Source organism: Macaca nemestrina, chromosome 15 (assembly GCF_043159975.1).
Source record: "Macaca nemestrina isolate mMacNem1 chromosome 15, mMacNem.hap1, whole genome shotgun sequence".
In the NCBI taxonomy this organism is placed as follows: domain Eukaryota; kingdom Metazoa; phylum Chordata; class Mammalia; order Primates; family Cercopithecidae; genus Macaca; species Macaca nemestrina.
Genome location: NC_092139.1, coordinates 108875935 through 108892077, shown reverse-complemented (window position 1 = coordinate 108892077; position 16143 = coordinate 108875935). Strand labels below are relative to the sequence as shown.

General features: G+C 47.7%; 1 long non-coding RNA gene across 4 annotated transcripts in view; it reads left to right on the top strand.

The window, feature by feature from the left end:
• Positions 1-211: 211 nt before the first annotated feature.
• Positions 212-16143, top strand: part of LOC105464386 (uncharacterized) — a 30977-nt gene continuing 15045 nt past the window's right edge. The window contains exons 1-4 of one of the 4 annotated variants that reach the window (XR_011614168.1): positions 212-386; positions 2535-2574; positions 3460-3554; positions 12967-13089. This is a non-coding gene — a long non-coding RNA (uncharacterized lncRNA). Of the gene's footprint in view, positions 387-2534; positions 2575-3459; positions 3583-12966; positions 13090-16143 lie in introns of all 4 variants that reach the window. The other 3 variants (XR_011614167.1, XR_976805.3, XR_011614166.1) reach the window with 3 other exon arrangements.

Below are 16143 nucleotides of genomic sequence, written 5' to 3'. Positions count from 1 at the left end.
CGCCTCTTCTGCACAACGGGACGATCACTGGACGGTGCCCTCTTTGCCCCTCAGGGCCACGGGGAAGGTCCCGCCCCGAGAGCTCAGCCGGAGGGCGTCGCACCAAGAGCCCCTGCGCAACTCCCGATGTGGGCGGGGCCCAAAGGTTACGTGACGGGGAAGGCGGGCACGCGGGCTGCGAGCACCAACCGCCGGCCGCCCCGAGCGCGTCTCCCCGCCCCCATCCCCGCCCCCGCCCCGCCCCGCCCCCAGCGCGTGCCCGCCCGGCGCCCTCTAGGCTGGAAGGCTGCAGGAGCGCTACCGGTGCTAGAACTGCCAGAGCGGGAGGAGCGCGGCGCGGGCCAGCTGGGACTGCTGGACAGCGGGGTCCAGGCTAGAGGGGAGCGGTCAGTGACGGCTGTGGAGGAGGGAGGCGCTGAGCGTCAGCGCGGGAGTCGAGCCTGTGGGCCACTGAACTGGGGGGCTGGCCGAGGTGGGGCTCCCGCCCTGAGGGCGCGCCTTAGGGAGGGGACAGGGGCCGGCGGGACCCTGCTTTGTCTTAGTCGCACTGAGGTGAGGGGGCTGCACTTGGCCGAGCAGCGAGGACCGTGCCCGGCTCAGAGAGAGCTCTCGGAGTGTCCGGGCTAGATTGCGGCCGCGGTGCGGGAGAAGTCGGGGGAGGGAGTGACAGGTGACGGGGCTGACAGGGCAACTGCCATTATTAAGCACTCGGCCGCCCGGGTGCCACCGCCTCCTTCCCAAGCTGGCAGCCCGGGCCACCGGGGACACGCACCTGTCCTAAGAGGGTGTAGTCTTTGAGGCAGAGGTGGGACACGAACCCGGGACGGTTTGCCCTTGGGTCACTCCTGTAGGCTGAGGGAAAAGTGTACTTAAGGCCGGGCGCGGTGGCTCACGCCTGTAATCCCAGCACTTTGGGAGGCCGAGGCGGGCGGATCACAAGGTCAGGAGATCGAGACCATCCTGGCTAAGACTGTGAAACCCCGTCTCTACTAAAAAAAAAAATGCAAAAAATTAGCCGGGCGAGGCGGCGGGCGCCTGTAGTCCCAGCTACTCGGGAGGCTGAGGCAGGAGAATGGCGTGAACCCGGGAGGCGGAGCTTGCAGTGAGCCGAGATCGCGCCACTGCACTCCAGCCTGGACGACTAAGCGAGACTCTGTCTCAAAAAAAAAAAAAAAAAAAAAAGTGTACTTAAACCAGGCTTTGAGAATTGGGCCGAGTCTGAAGCGCGGAGATCACCGAGCCCTTCGTTGGCTGTTAGGAGTTTGGGAAGACGTTTGGCCTCTAAAAGACCACATTTTCCTCCTCCCCAAAAGTGGCTGAACCTGTGAACACTAATTACTCATGTGTAAGGAGTGCTGTGCAATCTGTAAAGCACTTTCCATTCCTGTGTCGTAGATAATTCGCCACAGTGAACTTGCCAAGCGTTTTTTTTAATTTACCTTTTGTACAGATGAAGAAATTGTGTCCCAGAGACGTTTATTAAATCAGGGAGTAGCAATAGAGCCTCACTTTTTGTTTTTTGTTTTGAGATGGAGTCTCACTCTGTCGCCCAGGGCTGGAGTGCAATGGCGCCATCTGGGCTAACTGCAACCTCTGCCTACCAGGTTCAAGCAATTCTCCTTGCCTCAGCCTCCTGAGTAGCTGGGACTACAGGCACCGGCCACCGCACCCAGCTGCTTTTTGTATTTTTAATAGAGACGGCAGGGGGAGGGGTTTCACCATGTTGGCCAGGCTGGTCTCGAACTTCTGACCTCAAGTGATCTGCCCACCTCAGCCTCCCAAAGTGTTGGGATTACAGGTGTGAGCCACCACACCCAGTGGAGGGTTACTCTTTTTTTTTTTTTTTGAGATGGAGTTATGCTCTTGTTGCCCGGGCTGGAGTGCAATGGTGCAGTCTTGGTTCACCGCAACCTCCACCTCCTGGGTTCAAATTTTTCTCCTGCCTCAGCCTCCCAAGTAGCTGGGATTACAGGCATGCGCCACCACGCCGGGCTAATTTTTTTTTTTTTTTTTCCCTTTAGTAGAGACGGGGTTTCTCCATGTTGATCAGGCTGGCCTTGAACTCCTGACTTTGGGTGATCCGCCTGCCACGGCCTCCCAAAGTGCTGGGATTACAGGCATGAGCCACCATGCCCAGCTGAGCCTTACTCTTATACATCAAATGTTTTCCATGGTAGGAAACCACCTGGGATGAGCATCAAGCCCCAAACTCACACATCCTGTGATTTCATCATCAGAGCTCCTGGTTTAGGGCACAATTCTTGGCTGGATCTGCCTACCACTCCCCGGCTACCAACAACCGTATCTCGGCAACACAATCACCTTGGCACAACACTTTTAATTATTTGTTAAATGTTTCTTACTGGGTTGGGCTAAACCAACTGTGAGGAGTCCTTTAGGCAGAGTCAAAACTTGGAGACAGTTGGATGGGCTTGACCGAATTCTGAAAATTCCCTGAGTGTTTTCTTGGTTTTCTTGGTGACGATTATTTTGAGAGTATTGGTGATAATAATTTTTGTCCTTCCTATTGACAGGTCCACCTCCTAACAAATTATTGGAAGGAATATGAGAAAAGTAAGTAGGGATTTTGAAGTATCAGTTAAAAGAACCAAAATTGTTTATGTTTAGAACATTGGTAATTTGGTGATGTTATTTCTGGATGTATAAAGTTAATTGGCAAGTGCTTATCAAATGCCTTTGTGTGTGTGTGTTGGGTGTGGAGGGTGTCTGTGACACGGAGTCTCATTCACCCTGTCAGCCAGGCTGAAGTGTGGTGGCGCAATCTCAGCTCACTGCAACCTCTGCCTCCCAGGTTCAAGCGATTCTCCTGCCTCAACCTGCGTAGCTGGAGTTACAGGCACTTGCCACCACACCAAACTAATTTTTTGTATTTTTGGTACAGACAGGATTTCACCATGTTGGCCAGGCTGGCCTTGAACTCCTGACCTCAGGTGATCTGCTCACCTCGGCCTCCTAAAGTGCTGGGATTACAGGTGTGAGCCACCATGCCCGGCTCCCAAATGTTCGTTTTTGAGGAATATATTTATTAATAGATTCTGAGAGGTCTAAACAGGTGGTAGTCCATCACCACAAACACTGACAATATAATAAACCAAGAGATGCTATTTTTTAAAAATCTCTATAGGACTGTGAAAGGGAAGAGAAGCCAGCTATTACCCTAATGCCTATGATGTGTGTCAGGTGCTGGGGGTGATTTTCACTTATCCTATAGCTTGTTTACCCTCCCAACAAACTTGAAAGGCAGAAGTTGTTTGTTTGTTTGTTTGTTTATTTTGAGGGTCTCACTGTTGCCCAGGCTAGAGTGCAGTAGTGTGATCACGGCTCACTGCAGCCTTGACCTGGGCTCAAGTGAGCCTCCTGCCTCAGCCTCCCGAGTAACTGGGACCACAGGTGCATGCCACCATGTCCAGCTAATTTTTTTTCTTTTTTCTTTTTAAGAAATGCAGAGTCTCACCATGTTGCTCAGGCTGGTCTCAGACTCCTGGACTCAAGCCATCCTCCTGCCTCTGCCTCTCAAAGTGCTGAGATTACAGGTGTGAGCCACTGCGCTAGGGTTAAAGTGTAAGTCTTGTTGATGCTATATCTAAGACACATCTCAGATCTGTCCATCACCTACTACTGCAGATGAAGTCACTGTCATTTCTTGCCCTCAGTCCTATAATAGCTTCCTAATTTTCTGCTTCCTTTCTTGCCACCCTAAAACCTATTCTCCACACAATAGCCTGACTGATTTATTTGTTATTATTTTTGGGTCAGAGTCTTGCTCTGTTGCCCAGGCTGGAGTGCAGTGGTGCGATCTCAGCTCACTGCAGGTTCCGTCTCCTGGGTTCATGCCATTCTCCTGCCTCAGCCTCCCGAGTAGCTGGGACTACAGGCGCCTACCACCAAGCCCGGCTAATTATTTTGTATTTTTAGGAGAGACGGGGTTTCACTGTGTTAGCCAGGATAGTCTCGACCTCCTGACCTCATGATCCACCTGCCTTGGCCTCCCAAAGTGCTGGAATTACAGGCGTGAGCCACCGCTCCCGGCCTGATTTATTTAAAATGTAAGACAAATCATGCCACCCTCCTCTTAAAGTGCTCCCCCAGGCCCTCATTGTGCTTAAAATAAAATCTAAGGCTAGGTGCAGTGGCTCACGCTTGTAATCCTAGCACTTTGGGAGGACGAGGCAGGCGGATCACTTGAGTTGCAGTGAGCTGAGATCACGCCACTGCACTCCAGCCTGGGAGACACAGCGAGACTCTGTCTCCAAAAATAAATAAATAAATAATAATAATAAAAAATAAATCTAATTGCTTACCTTGACCTATCAGGACCTAGTGATCTGTCAACTACTTGCTTTACAACTTCATTTTTGCATCATTTTATCCCTGTGTCATTGAATTCCAGCTTTGTTTCCCTCCCTCCCTTCTTCCCTTCCTTTTGTGAAACAGGGTCTCACTCTGTTGCCTAGGCTGGGATGCAGTGGTGCAATATCAGCTCACTGCAACCTCCACCTCCTGGGTTCAACTGATTCTCATGCCTCAGCCTCCTGAGTAGCTGGGATTACAGGCGTGCACCACCACGCCTGGTTCATTTTTTTGTATTCTTAGTAGAGACAGGGTTTCACCATGTTGGCCAGGCTGGTCTCGAACTCCTCCACCTGCCTTGGCCTCCCAAAGTGCTGGGATTACAGGCGTGAGTCACTGCACCTGGCCGTTACCCTTCTTTCTGTCCCTGAGATGTGCTAAGCTTGTTCTTGCCTTGGGGAGTATGCATTTGTTGTTTCTAGAATGTTATTTTCCTAGGTATTTTCGTGTCTGGCCCCTTGCTATTTAGGTCTCAGATTAAATGTCATCTCCTGAGTACCTAAGTAAAGTAGTACATGAAGCTTTCTATTATATCTCCTTTTTAAATGTTCTTCTTTGAACTTACCATAACCTAATATTTAGTGCTAGTTTATTTTCTGCTTCCCTTCACTAGAATGACAGCTCCTTAAATTGTAATAGCTAAAACTTATTATGCCTTTTTTTTTTTTTTTTTTTTTTTTTTTTGGAGACAGGGTCTCACTCTGTTGCCCAGGCTGGAATATGTCAACCCCCACTTCCCGGGCTCAAGTGATCCTCCCACCTCAGCCTCCCAAGTAGCTGGGACCAGAGGTGTGCACCACCATGCCTGGCTAATTTTTTGTAATTTTTGTAGAAACAGGGCCTTGACATGTTGCCCAGGCTGGTCACAAACTCCTGGGCTCAGGTAATGCTTTCACCTTGGCCTCCTAAATTGTTGGGATTACAGGTGTAAGCCCACACCTCGCTAATGTTTAATCTTGTTAGGCATTTAGAATTGTGCCTATTACTCTAGAAGGTGGATACTTTTATTATGCCCATTTTACAGATGAGGAGACTGAGTCTTGGTAGGTTAAGTAACTTGCACATGGTCACACAGTTAGTTAGTGGCAGAACTGAGATTTTTTATTTTTTGAAACAAGGTCTCACTCTGTTACCCAGGCTGGAGTGCAGTGGTATGATCACTGCTCACTGCAGCCTTGACCTCCTGGGCTCAAGCCATCCTCCCACCTTAGCTTCCCCAGTAGCTAGGACTATGGTCATGTGCCACCATGCCCAGCTAATTTTTCTTTTTCTTTTCTTTCTTTTTTGGTAGAGACAGAGTCTCAATATGTTGCCCAGGTTGCTCTCGAACTCCTGGGCTCAAGTGATCCTCCCACCTTTACCTCCCAAAGTGCTGGGATTACAGGCATGAGCCAGCATGCCCAGCCCAGAGCTGGCATTTGAATCCAAGCAGACAAGCTTCAGCATCTGTGCTCTTAATCAAGTGAGAGCAGGGCCTTAGCTTCGCCACCTCTGTAATCGGGCACCTTGAATGTAACATGGCGTTTAGCAGGCTCTCAATAAAAACTGTAAAATGAAAGAATGTAATCACAAGAGAAAACTAAGTTATAAACAAAAACCTAGGAACTATTAGCCTTGATTTCACTTTCTCCCACTTGCAAATCTGTGAGCAGGTTCTGAATCTGAACGACTTCTCACCACAAAACGTATCTCCGGCCGGGCGCGGTGGCTCAAGCCTGTAATCCCAGCACTTTGGGAGGCCGAGACGGGCGGATCACGAGGTCAGGAGATCGAGACCATCCTGGCTGACACGGTGAAACCCCGTCTCTACTAAAAAATACAAAAAACTAGCCGGGCGAGGTGGCGGGCGTTTGTAGTCCCAGCTACTCGGGAGGCTGAGGCAGGAGAATGGCGTGAACCCGGGAGGCGGAGCTTGCAGTGAGCTGAGATCCGGCCACTGCACTCCAGCCTGGGCGACAGAGCGAGACTCTGTCTCAAAAAAAAAGAAAACAAAAAAACAAAAAAAAAACGTATCTCCAGTATGTCCCCTTTCTGCATCCCCACTGCTACCACCCTTGTCCAGCTCCTGAGTGGCTCTCTCCTGTGTTCTACCACCGCAACTCCCAACAGTTTCCCAAATCACTGGCCGAGGGAAACTCCTCTCACTGATTAGAAATCTTCTGTCCTTATTAGGCTAAAGCAAAGAATCAGGTGTGTTATTAGGGCTGTAATGTCTATCCTGAATGAACATTTTTTGGCTGTCTTATACCCTAACAGCATGTCCATTTATCCCTATTACTGGTTTCAGAGGGGTCTGATTCATATGTCATGGCTTCTCATAAAGTTGCTTCAACTGCAGTTCACTTTGTTGTTATATCACAAGACCTTTTAAGCAACAGCCAAGGGAAATGTGTGTAGACTGAATTTGGTTGTCCACGACCTCAACTGTGGTGCAGTGTGGGAATTTCTCTCATATCTGAGTTCCAAAATGTAAAAATACTTGTTGCTTTTGTTTCCCTTTTATTTTTTATTTTTATTTTTTTTAAAGAGACAAGGTCTCACTCTGTTGCTTAGGTTGGAGTACAGTGGTGCAATAATAGCTCACTGCATCCTTGACCTTCTGGTCTCAAGTGATCCTCCTGCTTCACCCTCTGGAGTAGCTGGGACTACAGGCCTGTATCACCATGCCGGGCTAATTAAAAAAAAATTTTTTTTTTTTTAGCTGGGCGCAGTGGCTCACGCCTGTAATCCAGCACTTGGTAAGGCTGAGACAGGCGGATCACCTGAGGTCAGGAATTCCAGACCAGCCTGGGCAACACAGCGAAACCCTGTCTCTATTAAAAATACAAAAAAGCCGGACGTGGCACGTGCCTGTACTTCTAGCTACTCGGGAGGCTGAAGCAGGAAAATCTCTTGAACCCAGAAGGCAGAGGTTACAGTGAGCCGAGATTGAGCCACTGCACTCCAGCCTGGGTGACGAGCAAAACTTCGTCTCAAAATAATAATAATAATAATAATAATAATAATAATAATAAATAATAAAAGAAAAAAATTTGTTGTAGGGATGGGGTCTCCCTATGTTGTTCAGGCTGGTCTTGAACTCCTGACCTCAAGTGACCCTCCCACGTCAGCCTCCCAAAGTGCTGGGATTACAGGCATGAGCCACTGCGCCCGGCCAATAGCTGATTCCCCCGCCCCCCTAGTCTTTTGGATACAATCATGTAACTGATTGTTTTGAACTCTTCCCTTCTGTGGCTAAGAAGCTAAAAGTCAAATCTGTGACCCTGTCCTTGCAGGTGTATGGATCTGATGGCATGTATTTTGAATACTAACTTAATCCCTATTTCAACTTAATTTTTTAAAAATAGAAGTGTAAATTGTATTTAATATTTTTGTACCATATTCTACCGTTATAATGATTTCTATAATCATAACTTAGTTCTATATGCTCTAGAACTTCATATAAATATAATCATGCAGTATGTACTCTTTTGAGTTCTCCTTCACACAGCATAGTGTCTTTCAGATTTAGCCATGTCAGTGCACATATTAGTAGTTATTCATTTTTGTTGCTGTGCAGTATTCTGTTGTACCAATTTGTTTATCCATTCATCTGTTGCTGGACATTTGAGTTGTTTCCAGTTTTTAGCTACTGTAAATAATCCTGCTGTAAACATTCTTTTTGTGGACAAATATTTTTATTTTCTTCAATAAATACCAGAAGTAGAACTCCTGGGACATAGGGAAAATGAATGAGTAACTATATAAGAAATGGCCAGCCGGGCGTGGTGGCTCACGCCTGTAATCCCAGCACTTTGGGAGGCTGAGATGGGCAGATTACCTGAGGTCAGGAGTTCGAGACTAATCTGGCCAACATGGTGAAACCCTATCTCTACTAAAATTACAAAAATTAGCCCAGCATGGTGGCAGGCGCCTATAATCCCAGCTACTTGGGAGGCTGAGGCAGGAGAATTGTTTGAACCTGGGAGGCGGAGGTTGCAGTGAGCCAAGATGGCTCCATTGCACTCCAGCCTGGGCAACAAGAGTGAGACTCCATCTAAAAAAATATAAAAAATAAAAAAATACATAAAAAGAAATGGCCAGCTGGATGCGGTGGCTTATACCTATAATCCCAGCACTTTGGGAGGCTGAGGCAGGTGGGTCACCTGAGGTCAGGAGTTCGAGACCAGTCTGGCCAACATGCTGAAACCTCATCTCTACTAAAAATACAAAAATTAGCCAGGCATGGTGGCTTGTGCCTATAGTCCCAGCTACTGGAGAGGCTGAAGCAGGAGAATTGCTTGAACCTGGGAGGCAGAGGTTGCAGTGAGCCGGGATCACACCACTGTACACTTCAGCCCGGGTGACAGAGCGAGACTCCATCAAAAAAAAAAAAAAAAAAAAGGCTGGGTGCCATCGTTCACGCCTGTAATCCCAACACTTTGGGAGGCCGAGGTGGGCAGATCCCCTGAGGTCATGAGTTCGGGACTAGCCTGACAAACGTGGAGAAACCCCATCTGTACTAAAAATACAAAATTAGCCAGGTGTGGTACTGTATGCCTGTAATCCCAGCTACTGGGGAGGCTGAAGCAGGAAAATCGCTTGAACCTGGGAGGTGGAGGTTGCAGTGAGCTGAGATCGCACCATTGCACTGAGCCTGGGCAACAAGAGAAAAGCTTTGTCTCAAAAAAAAAAAAAAAAAAGGGGCCAAACTTTTTTTCAAGATAGTTTCACTATTTTTATATTCTACCAGCATTAGATGAGAGTTCCCATTGCTATTAATGTCCATCATTTTGTTTTAGCCTTTTTTGTGAGTATGACAAGTGTCTTATTGTGGCATTCAACTTCATTGAGATATAAATTACATACAATAAAATCCATCTTTTTAAAATCTCTGCTTCAGTGAGTTTTGACAGACATACACAGCTGTGAAACCACCACCACCATCACTTCCATCACCCCAAAAAGCTCCTTTGTGCCCCTTGCCCTTTCCCAACCACTTTCCCCTCAAAACCGCTGCTTTCCTTTATTGTCTTTTCTCGAAATCCATATGGGATTTACTCTTTTGCATCTGGCTTTTTTTTTTTCTTTTCTGGCTAGTTATGATTACTCATTTTCTTTTATTTTATTTTTGTAGAGACGAGTGTCTCACTGTGTTGCCCACGCTGGAGTCAAACTCCTGGTCTCAAGCGATCCTCCTGGCTTGGCCTCCCACAGTACTGGGATTACAGGTGTGAGGCCTGTACCCAGCAAATCTGGCTTTTTTCATTTAGCATAACGCTTTCAGATTCATTCATGTTGTGTTTATTTGCTGTTTGTTCCTTTTGATTGCTGGGTGATAATGCATTGTTTGGATGTATCATGATTGTTTATGCATTTAGTAGCTGTTAGGCATTCTGGTTGTTTCCATCATTTGGCTATTTTTAATAATGCTATCAAATGCTATCAACAGTCACATGAAGGTCTTTGGACATACGTTTTTATTTCTTTTTTTTTTTTTTTTTTGAGACGGAGTCTGGCTCTGTCGCCCAGGCTAGGGTGCAGTGGCCGGATCTCAGCTCACTGCAAGCTCCGCCTCCCGGGTTCACGCCATTCTCCTGCCTCAGCCTCCGGAGTAGCTGGGACTACAGGCGCCCGCCACCTCGCCCGGCTAGTTTTTTGTTTTTTTTAGTAGAGACGGGGTTTCACCGTGTTAGCCAGGATGGTCTCGATATCCTGACCTCATGATCCGCCCATCTCGGCCTCCCAAAGTGCTGGGATTACAGGCTTGAGCCACCGCGCCCGGCCTACGTTTTTATTTCTCTTGGGTAAACAGACATGGGATTGCTGAGTGGTACGTTAAATGTATTTTAAAGTTTTTATTTTTTGAGATGGAGTCTCGCTCTGTTGCCCAGGCCAAAGTGTACAGTGGTGTGATCTTGGCTCACTGCAACCTCCGCCTCCCAGGTTCAAGTGATTCTCCTGCTTCAGCCTTCTGAATAGCTGGGATTACAGGCGTGCGCCACCACACCTGGCTAATTTTGTATTTTTAGTAGAGACGGGGTTTCACCATGTTGGTAAGGCTGGTCTCAAACTCCTGACCTCAGGTGATCCACCCACCTTGGCCTCCCAAAGTGCTGGGATTACAGGTGTGAGCCACCCCGCCTGGCCTAATGTTTTATTTTGTAGTACAACTCAATAAAAATATTTTTTAGTTTACTGATTTTTTTTCTGTGTATGCTCATGAATGATACTGATCTGTAGTCTTCTTTTTATGCAGTATCTGGTTTTGGTATGAGTTGTGCTGTCCTCATAAATCAAGCTGGGAAGTATTCCTTTCTACTCTACTTTCTGAAGGATTTGTATAAGATTGGTGTTATATTGTCCTTACATATTTGATATAATTCACCAACAAAGCCATCTGGGCCTGGAGTATTCTCGGGGGAAGATGTTGATTATCAACTTTTTCTATTTTATTTTATTTTTTTTATTTTTGAGACAGAGTTTCACTCTTGTCGCCCAGACTGGAGTGCAATGGTGCAATCTTGGCTCACTGCAACATCTGCCTCCCGGGTTCAAGTGATTCTCCTGCCTCAGCCTCCCGAGTAGCTGGGATTACAGGCATGTACCACCACTAGGCCCAGCTAATTTTGTATTTTTAGTAGAGATAGGGTTTCTCCATGTTGGTCAGGCTAGTCTCAAACTCCTGACCTCAGGTGATCTGCCCGCCTTGGCCTCCCAAAGTGCTGGGATTACAGGTATGAGCCACTGTACCTGGCCTGAATTGCTTATACTTTTAATGAACATTTGTGTATGTGTTTTCGTGTGAACATGTATTTTCAGTTCTCTTAGGTGTATACTCAGGAGAATTGCTGGGTCCTATGGTAACTCTGTTGAACTTTTTTTTTCTTTTTTTTCTGAGACGGAGTCTCGCTTTGTTGCCAGGCTGGAGTGCAGTGGCACAATCTCAGCTCATTGCAACCTCTGCCTCCTGGCTTCAAGCAGTTCTCTGCCTCAGCCTCCCGAGTAGCTGGGACTACAGGCGCATGCCATCACGCCCAGCTAATTTTTGTTATTTATTTATTTATTTTTTTTTGAGACGGAGTCTCGCTTTGTCGCCTAGGCTGGAGTGCAGTGGCCGGATCTCAGCTCACTGCAAGCTCCGCCTCCCGGGTTCACGCCATTCTCCTGCCTCAGCCTCCCGAGTAGCTGGGACTACAGGCGCCCGCCACCTCGCCCGGCTAGTTTTTTTGTATTTTTAGTAGAGATGGGGTTTCACCATGTTAGCCAGGATGGTCTTGATCTCCTGACCTTGTGATCCGCCCGTCTCGGCCTCCCAAAGTGCTGGGATTACAGGCTTGAGCCACCGCGCCCGGCCTAATTTTTGTATTTTTAGTAGAGACAAGGTTTCACCATGTTGGCCAGGATGGTCTCGATCTCTTGACCTTGTGATCCGCCTGCCTCAGCCTCCAAAGTGCTGGGATTACAGGCATGAGCCACTGCGCTGGGCCAACTCTGTTGAACTTTTTAGAGGAACTGCTAGATTGTTTTCCATTTTCCATGATCACTAGCAGTGTATGAGGATTCCAGTTTCTCCCTATTCTAGCCAACACTTGGTATTGTCCTTTGGACTATTGCCATCTGAGTGCGTGTGAAGCAGTATCTCATTGTGGTTTTGACTTGCATTTCCCTAATGACTAACGGCTTTGAGCATCTTTTCACGTGCTTATTGGCCATTTGTATATCTTCTTTGGGGAAATATCTATTAAAATCCTTTTCCCATTTAAAAAATTACTCCTTTTTTTATTGTTGAGGGTAATTTTTTTTTTTTTTTTGTCCCCCAGGCTGGAGTGCAGTGGCGTGATCTTGGCTTACTGTAACCTCTGCCTCCTGGGTTCAAGTGATTCTCCTGCCTCAGCCTCCTGAGTAGCTGGGACTACAGGCGCCCACCACCACGCCCGGCTAATTTTTTGCATTTTTAGTAGACACAGGGTTTCACCGTGTTAGCCAGGATGGTCTCGATCTCCTGACCTCGTGATCCGCCCGCCTTGGCCTCCCAAAGTGCTGGGATTACAGTCGTGAGCCACCGCACCTGGTCTTTTTTTTTTTTTTTTTTTTGATACTGAGTCTCGCTATTGTCACCCAGGCTGGAGTGCAATGGCGCGATCTTGGCTCACTGCAACCTTTTCCTCCCAGGTTCAAGCAATTCTCCTGCCTCAGTTACCTGAGCAGCTGGGATTACAGGCGCCTGCCACTGTGCCCAGCTGATTTTTTTTTTTTTTTTTTTAGTAGAGACAGGGGTTTCACCATGTTAGCCAGGCTGGTCTCGATCTCCTGACCTCATGATCCACCCACCTCGTCCTCCGGAAGTGCTGGGATTACAGGCGTGAGCCACTGCCCACGGCCCAAAATTTTAAAATATAGTCTAGGTACAGAAGTATGTGATCTGCAGATATATGCTCCCATTCTGTGTCTTGTTACTTTCTTGGTCACGTCCTCTAATGCACAAAAGTTTTGAGGTCTAATTTGTTTTTCCTTTGGTTGCTTGTGCTTTTTAGGGGTTATATCTAAGAAACCATTGCCTATTCCAAGGTCATGAAAATTTATACCCATATTTTCTTTCTTTTTTTTTCTTAGACGGAGTTTCACTCTTGTCACCCAGGCTGGAGTGCAATGGAGCAATCTCGGCTCACTGCAACCTCTGCCTCCCAGGTTCAAGCCATTCTCCTGCCTCTGCCTCCCGAGTAGCTGGGATTACAGGTGCGCACCACCATGCCTGGTTAATTTTTGTATTTTTAGTAGAGATGGGGTTTCACCACGTTGGCCAGGCTGGTCTCGAACTCCTGACCTCACATGATTCAACCACCTTGGCCTCCCAAAGTGCTGGGATTACAAGTGTGAGCCACTGTGCCCAGCCTATACCTATATTGTCTTCTGTAATTTTAATATTTTAGCGTTTACATTTTGGTCTATGATCCATTTTGAGTAAATTTTTGTATTTGGTATAAGGTAGGGAGTCCAACTTTATTTATTTTTGAGATGAAGCCTTACTCTGTTGCCTAGGCTGGCATGCAATGGTGCTGTCCAGCTCTCTGCAACCTCTGTGTCCCAGGTTCAAGTGATTCTCCCACCTCAGCCATCCGAGTAGCTGGGATTACAGGCCCCATCACTATGGTAATTTTTAAATTTTTTTTTTTTTTTTTTTTTTGAGATGGAGTCTTGCTCTGTCGCCCAGGCTGGAGTGCAGTGGCCGGATCTCAGCTCACTGCAAGCTCCGCCTCCCGGGTTTACGCCATTCTCCTGCCTCAGCCTCCCGAGTAGCTGGGACTACAGGCGCCCGCCACCTCGCCCGGCTGGTTTTTTGTATTTTTTAGTAGAGACGGGGTTTCACCATGTTAGCCAGGATGGTCTCGATCTCCTGACCTCGTGATCCGCCCATCTCGGCCTCCCAAAGTGCTGGGATTACAGGCTTAAGCCACCGTGCCCGGCCTCAATTTTTAAATTTTTAGTAGAGACAGGGTTTCACCATGTTGGCCAGGCTGGTCTCGAACTCCTGACCTCAAGTGATCTGCCCACCTCCGCCCCACAAAGTGCTAGGATTACAGGTGTGAGCCACTGCGCCTGGCCTCCAACTTTATTCTTTTAAATGTGGATGTCTAGTTGTTCCAGAACTATCTGTTAAAAAAGTTATTCTTTCTCTATTGGATTATTTTGGCAACCTTATAAACAATCAATTGACCATAAATGTATGAATTTTTTTCTGGATTGTCAGTTCTGTTCCAGTGATCTAAACGTCTGTCCTTATGCCAGTACCACACAGTCTTGATTACTATAGCTTCACAGTAAGTTTTCAAATTAAGAAGTGTGAGTCCTCCAAAATTGTTTTTATTTTTCAAGATTATTTTGGCTGTTCTGGCTTCTTTGGATTTTCAAATGTATTTTAGGGTCAGCCTTAATCCCAACACTTTGGGAGGCTGAGGTGGGCGAATTGCTTGAGCTTAGGAGTTCAAGATTAGCATGACAAAATCCCATCTTTAAAAAACAAAAGACAGGCCGGCCACTGCACTCCAGCCCGGGCTACAGAGCAAGACTCCGTCTCAAAAAAAAAAAAAAAAAAAAACAAAAAAAACAAAAGACAAAACAAAAGAAAAATTAGCCAGGCTTGGTGGCATGTGTCTGTGGTCCCAGCTACTTGGGAAGCTGAGGCAGGAGGATCACTTGAGCCCAGGAGGTGGAGGTTGCAGTGAGCTGAGATCGTGCCACTGCACTCCAGCCTGGGTAATGGAGAGAGACCCTGTCTCAAAACAAAAAAATTTTTTTAGGCCGGGCGCGGTGGCTCAAGCCTGTAATCCCAGCACTTTGGGAGGCCGAGGTGGGCGGATCACAAGGTCAGGAGATCGAGACCAAAGTGAAACCCTGTCTCTACTAAAAATACAAAAAATTAGCTGGGCGCGGTGGCGGGCGCCTGTAGTCCCAGCTACTCAGGAGGCTGAGGCAGGAGAATGGCGGGAACCCGGGAGGCGGAGCTTGCAGTGAGCCGAGATCGTGCCACTGCACTCCAGCCTGGGCAACAGCGTGAGACTCCGTCTCAAAAAAAAAAAAAAAAAAAAAAAAAAAAAAAATTTTTAAGTAGGCTTTTATGTTTTATTTTTATTTTTTTTTGAGACAGGGTCTCACTCTGTAGCTCAGGCTGGAGTGCAGTGGTGCAGTCTCAGCTCCCTGCATCCTCCGCCTCCTGGGTTCAAGCAATCTTCCCGTCTCAGCCTCCCGAGTAGCTGGGACTACAGCCGTGTGCCACCACACCTGGCTAATTTTTTTTTTTTTTTTTTTTTTTTTTAGAAGGAGTCTAGCTCTGTTGCCCAGGCTGGAGTGCAGTGGCCGGATTTCAGCTCACTGCAAGCCCCGCCTCCCGGGTTCACGCCATTCTCCTGCCTCAGCCTCCCGAGTAGCTGGGAGTACAGGCGCCCGCCACCTCGCCCGGCTAATTTTTTTTGTATTTTAGTAGAGACGGGGTTTCACCGGGTTAGCCAGGATGGTCTCGATCTCCTGAACTCGTGATCCGCCCGTCTCGGCCTCCCAAAGTGCTGGGATTACAGGCTTGAGCCACCGCGCCCGGCCAATTTTTGTATTTTTAGTAAAGGTGGGGTGTCACTATATTGGCCAGGCTGGTCTCAAACTGACTTCAGGTTATCTTCCTGCCTTGGCCTCCCAAACCCAAAGTGCTGGGATTACAGGTGTGCCCCACTGTGCCCAGCCTGGTTTTTTTTTTTTTTTTGAGATGGAGTCTCACTCTGTCGCCCAGGCTGGAGTGCAGTGGTACGATCTCGGGCTCACTGCAACCTCCACCTCCAGGGTCAGAGGGATTCTCCTGCCTCAGCCTCCCGAGTGGCTAGGGTTACAGCACGTGCCACCACACCTGGCTAATTTTTTGTATTTTTAGTAGACACGGGGTTTCACTGTGTTAGCCAGGATGGTCTCGATTTTCTGACCTTGTGATCTGCCCGCCTCAGCCTCCCAAAGTGCTGAGATTACAGGGGTGAGCCACCGTGCCCGGCAATGGTTTGGCACTTTTGTCCAGACTGAGTGCAGTGAGGCCATCACGGTCCACTGCAGCCTCAACCTTCCAGACTCAAGTGATCCTCCCACCTCAGCCTCCCAAGTAGCTGGGACCACAGAGGCATGCCACCATGACTGGCTACTTTTTTTGTATTTTTTGTAGAGATGGGGTTTCACCATTTTGCCCAGGCTGGTCTTGAATTCCTGGGCTCAACTGATCCCCCCACCTCAGCCTCCCAAAGTGCTGGAATTACAGGC